A 6,000-nucleotide genomic window follows, 5' to 3' on the forward strand; every position below is an offset into this window, starting at 1 on the left:
TTCTTGCAATTTCATATGAGTAAATACACAACAGGCTTCCCAGATCTGATGGCTATCTATGTATAGATGGATATCCAACTCAAAATAGAATAGGGAAGAGAGGCATAACTTCCCAGAGACCTGACAGTATTCACTGTTACAGATACTTTAAAACATTAAATTACAAAATTCAGTTGTATCTCTGTCTTAGACTCCATGCAGATAAAATGCATTTCTTCCTCTAATCAAGGTTAAGGCATCAGAAATGACCTGCAACAGTGTACATTTCCTTTTCCCAGGATTTCCCCTCTCTCAAGCAGAAATTTCCCCAGATCTCCTTGTCAACATTAACTATAGTTAAAGGTTATGTACTTTAATCTTAGTTAATTCTAATCAAGGTTTGGAGTCAATCATGGTTTGAAGCTAATAATAAACCCTAACCAACAGTGAATCCTGGTAAGCATGAAACCATGTTAATATGAGTTCTGTTATAACTCTTAACTATGATAAAAGAGCTCAGGATAAATTGTCATTCTTCAGCTCATTCCAGTTTTTTCATTCATAATATATAAAAAGGTTGAGGAATGAAGTTGCTGAACTCTTAACTAAAATACTGTATATAACTTGTCCCTTTAACAGGCCACAGTGCCAGAGGACTGGACGACAGCACATATGTCACACCAATATTTAAAAGGAGAAGGAGGGGGGATCCAGGAAACTACAGGCTGGTTAGCCTAGTGTCTGTTTCAGGGAAGATGGTGGAAAACATCATCCAAGATAAAATCTTAAAACACATAGAAGAACAAGCCTTGCGGAGGGAAAATCAGCATGGCTTCTGTAAGGGTAAGTCTTGCCTCAATTTTAGAATTCTTTGAAAAGGTCAACAGGCATGTGGATGCAGGCAAATCAGTGGATATTGTCTATCTGGATTTTCAGAAAGCGTTTGACGTGGTCCCTCACCAAAGGTCCCTGAGAAAACTCCAAAATCAGAGGATAAGAGGGCAGGTCCTCTTATGGATTGAGAATTGGTTGAGAACCAGGAAACAGAGAGTAGATGTCAATGGGCAATTTTCACAATGGAGAGAGGGGGAAAGTGGTGTGCCCCAGAGATCTGTCCTAGAACCAGTGCTTTTCAATCTGTGCATAAATGACCAGGAGACAGGAATGAGCAGTGAGGTGGCCACGTTTGCAGATGACATGAAACTTTTCCAGGTGGTGAAGACCAGAAAGCACTGTAAAAAGCTCCAGAAGGATCTCTCCAAACTGGGAGAATGGGCAGCAAAATGGCACATGCATTTTAATATAAGAAAATGTAAAGTAATGCACATTGGGGTAAAAAATTGAAACTTTAGTTATCAGTTAATGGGTTCTAAGCTGTCTGTGATGGATCAGGAAAGAGATCTTGGTGTGCTGCTGGACAGCTGGATGAAAGTGTCAACCCAGTGTGCGGCGGCAGTGAAGAAGGCAAATTCCATGCTAAGTAGCATTTCAAAAGGGGATGGAAAATAAAACAGCCAACATTCTAATGCCATTGTACAAAACCCTGGTAAGGCTGCACCTGGAGGATTGTGTACATTTCTGTTCCCCGGACCTCAAAAAAGACATGGTGGAACTGGAAAAGGTACAGAAGAGTGTGACTAATATGATGACTGGGCTGGGGCAAATCCCTTATAAGTAAAGGCTACAGAGTTTGGGGCTGTTTAGTCTAGAGAAAAGGCACCTGAGGACGGACATGATTGAGACATATAAAATTATGCAGGGGATGGATAAAGTGGATAGAGGGAAGGTCTTTTCCCTCTCACACAGAACTAGAACCAGGGGACATCCACTCATATTGAGTGTTTGGAGAGTGAAAACAGACAAAAGAAAATATTTCTTTACCCAGCCTGTTGTTAGTCTGTGGAACTTCATGCCACAGGATGTGGTGACGGCATCTCGCCTAGATGCCTTTAAAAGGGGATTGTACAGATTTTTGGAGGAAAAGTCCATTGCAGGTTACAAACCATGGTGGGGATGTATAATCTCCAGGCTTAAAAGGAAGGTGCTTCAAAATGCCAGATGCATGGGAGGGGTATCAGGAGACAGGTATCTAGTTGTCTCATGTGCTCCCAGAGGAATCTAGTGGGGCCACTGTGAGATATAGGAAGCTGGGCTAGATGGGGCCCTTGGTCTGATCCAGCAGGGCTTGTCATATGTTCTTCTATTGCAACCTCTGTGCAGAAGCAGGAGCCCTTAGCATTTAGCCTAACTAGCAAATGTTATTTACTGTTTGACTTCAATGAGTATATCATATTTTTAAAGTGACATGTACAAAACAAAACACAGGTAATAATAATACAAAAATTATTTATATTGGTGTGCAATTTGACTATTGTTGATTTCCTCATTATTAATTTTGTACTCCTCTCCACGTATGCTGACTTTTAAAACATCTCTGCTGATATTATGTCAGTTGCTCCAAAATATATGCTTTATTAGCTGACCTTCTTTTACAGACTATATATATAACTATCTTTGATATATGAAGAAATACCATTTTACATTGCATTATTTTATCTACTGAAGTCAGTACAGGCTGTTTATTCTGAACAATGGCATACTGAAACAATTTTGCAACACAGATGTCGCAAAATGTACTGAAAAATAACATTCTTTCTCTTTTGCTGTGTTTGTATATGTTTCATGCTTAATTTTGTTAATTTGCAAGTGATGCTTTAAAGCTATAATTTGCTAAGCTAATGTAACTATGTAAGAGATGAGGAAATGGAAGAGAGGAACAATAGAGAGAAATACAAAACATATGCATACACGGTTGGATTATTTTCTGACTATGTTAATTTTAGTCAGATTCTAGTATAGCCTGTAAACCTAAGGTGGGAAAAATCTTCAGTAAAATCATATTTTTTTCAGCATCCATTCAAAACCTGTATCTTTTTAGAGGTATTTTAAATTATAAATTGATTTATAAAGATAGTACAGTTGCCCCTTTTTATCTGCTTTCTTTCTTCTTATCTGTATTTTGATGTCTTTCTCTTGGGGTTGCTTTTACCCTTATTTATGTTTTATGTTTTATTTATTTATAAATACCCTTATTTATGTTATTTATGTGAAGGCAAGAGAAGAAGGGCATGACAGAGGATGAGATGGTTGGACAGTGTCATTGAAGCTACCAACATGAATATGACCCAATTCTGGGAGGCAATGGAAGACAGGAGGGCCAGGTGTGCTCTGGTCCATGGGGTCATGAAGAGTCAGACGCAACTTAACGGCTAAACAACAACAACAACAACGTTTTGTAAACCTCACTAGTGTTGTTACTTAGTTACTTAGTTAGTTACTTAGTTAGTTACTTAGTTCATTCGTTCTTCGTTCGTTCGTTCGTTCATTCTGACTTAGTGTGGACATTACTCTAAGTTGTTACAACAAGAAACACACACACAAAAACACAACCAACCACCCAACCAACCAACCGAAGATATCCCTAAGTGAGCACATATAATAAATACATAACATATAATTGTCACACAACCCCAATTCCCCTATTTGTTCTTCTACACAACCCAGCTTCACTTTCGGGTATGACATTTATTTTTCAACCCTTTTCGCTGCCAACAGAGGATTTATTCCTCACTCTATCAAATATGACTCTTAAATCAGTGTTATTCCATAAAACAATGTTTATTTAAGTGTTTATAAGTAAATCATATAAAGTAAATCATGGATGGGCTTGTTTTATTTATTCAATAAACTGTGCTTTGATAACATTTATATTTGCTTATGAAGAGTCATTTTAATCAAGGTATTTATTCATTTCTTATTTTATTCTCTATTTCTATATTACTCATCTTTAACACATTTCTGGTCCTAACTACCTAAACTGCTTCTATCCAACTAAGATCCTTAACTGAAGTCCCTAATTCTAATTCATATCCCTAACTCTAACTTCTAACTTCTAACTGAACTTTAACTGTCTTCCATTCCTCTTATATTTCCTTAGTTCTGCCTCTTCTGTTCAACCATTGGTTGATATATCAAGGTTCCATTGTGATGGACAGGAGTGGTTACTGACCTGTCCGTCACAATAATGAATACATAAGGGTCGTTCTGCCACACCACCCTGAACACACCTAATTCCTTCCCATTTTAAAAGCTAGGCAGGGTTGGTCTTGATTAATACTCACATGGGAAACCAACAAGAAACACTAGAGATCTCTCATTCGTTTAGTCGTTTAGTCGTGTCCGACTCTTCGTGACCCCATGGACCAGAGCACACCAGGCCCTCCTATCTTCCACTGCCTCCCGGAGTTGTGTCAAATTCATGTTGGTTGCTTCGCAGACACTGTCCAGCCATCTCATCCTCGGTCGTCCCCTTCTCCTCTTGCCTTCACACTTTCCCAACATCAAAGTCTTTTCCAAGGAGTCTTCTCTTCTCATGAGATGGCCACAAGTACTGGAGCCTCAGCTTCAGGATCTGTCCTTCCAGTGAGCACTCGGGGTTGATTTCCTTTAGAATTGATAGGTTTGTTCTCCTTGCAGTCCAGGAGACTCTCAAGAGCCTCCTCCAGCACCACAATTCAAAGGCATCAATTCTTCGGCGGTCAGCTTTCTTTATGGTCCAGCTCTCACTTCCATACATCACAACAGGAAAAACCATAGCTTTGACTATTCGGACTTTTGTTGGCAAGGTGATGTCTCTGCTTTTTAAGATGCTGTCAAGATTTGTCATCGCTTTCCTCCCAAGAAGCAGGCGTCTTTTAATTTCGGGGCTGCTGTCTCCATCTGCAGTGATCATGGAGCCCAGGAAGGCCAAAAAGGAATCCAGCGTGAAATCCTGCCTGAGTAAAAGGCAGCTTCCTATATAACCCTGGTATACAAATACTTTAAATAAATGAATACACTTACAAATACATTGGTGCCTCAACTTATGAACATCCCAACATACGACCATTTTGAGTTACGACCAGCTCCGGCCACAAAACTTTACTTCAACTTGCAGCTGGAGCTTCCAATTACAAACAGAAAAAGGAAGGGGAAAAAGGGGGAAATTTTTAATTTCTAACTGTAGGTGATGACGAGGCTGCTTCTTTGTAGCTCTTTCGCCCCAGCAGTTAGAGAGTGTGCGATCAGAGGAGGCTGCCTGGTAAGGTAAGGTGCTGCTTTATGCTTTTTAAAAACTGTTCTCGGTGTTTTAGCAGCATGGTTTTGGGATGGAGGGGGGTTATGTTTCTGTGCTGTGATGGGTCTTGGGGGGGCTGTTTGTTTTTTGGTTTCCCCCATTCCCGATGGATCTTGGGGGGCTTGGTTGCTTTTTGGAGGGTCCCCATTTCCGATGGGTCTTGCATGCTTCCCTTGCTTTTTGCTTCGTTTTCTGTGTATTTCCGACATGCTCCTTTTGTTTTCTGTGCATTTCCAACATGCTCCCTTTGTTTTCTGTGCATTTCCAACATGCTCCCTTTGTTTTCTGTGCATTTCCAACATGCTCCCTTTGTTTTCTGTGCATTTCCAACATGCTCCCTTTGTTTTCTGTGCATTTCCAACATGCTCCATTTGTTTTCTGTGCATTTCTGATGTGTTCCCTTTGTTTTCTGTGCATTTTCGATAGGTCTTGCATGCTTGATTGCTTTTCTTTTTCCCCCCCTTCGGGCGGAAGGGATTAATCGTGTTTCCAATGAGTCTTGCAGTGATTTGTGTGTGTGTGATTTTTTCCTTCAGCTGGAACGGGTTAATTGCATTTCAATGCATTTCAATGGTAAATTATGTTTTGACTTATGATAATTTCGAGTTACGAAACCAATTAAGTTCATAAGTCGAGGCACCACTGTATACAAACTGGAGATGGGGCTGTATAGACCTCCCAATGTTGTTGGACCATTATGACCAGTAACCATGTTAGCTCGAGTTGCTGATAACTGGTCCAGCTAATTCTGGAGGGTCACAGGTTCCCCACTCCTGATAGGTACATAGGGCTTTGGTCCCATCCATTGCAGTGGAGTTTCTTCCACCTACCTGGCTTAGTAGTGT

The sequence above is a fragment of the Pogona vitticeps genome, chromosome 3, assembly GCF_051106095.1.
Source record: "Pogona vitticeps strain Pit_001003342236 chromosome 3, PviZW2.1, whole genome shotgun sequence".
NCBI lineage: Eukaryota > Metazoa > Chordata > Lepidosauria > Squamata > Agamidae > Pogona > Pogona vitticeps.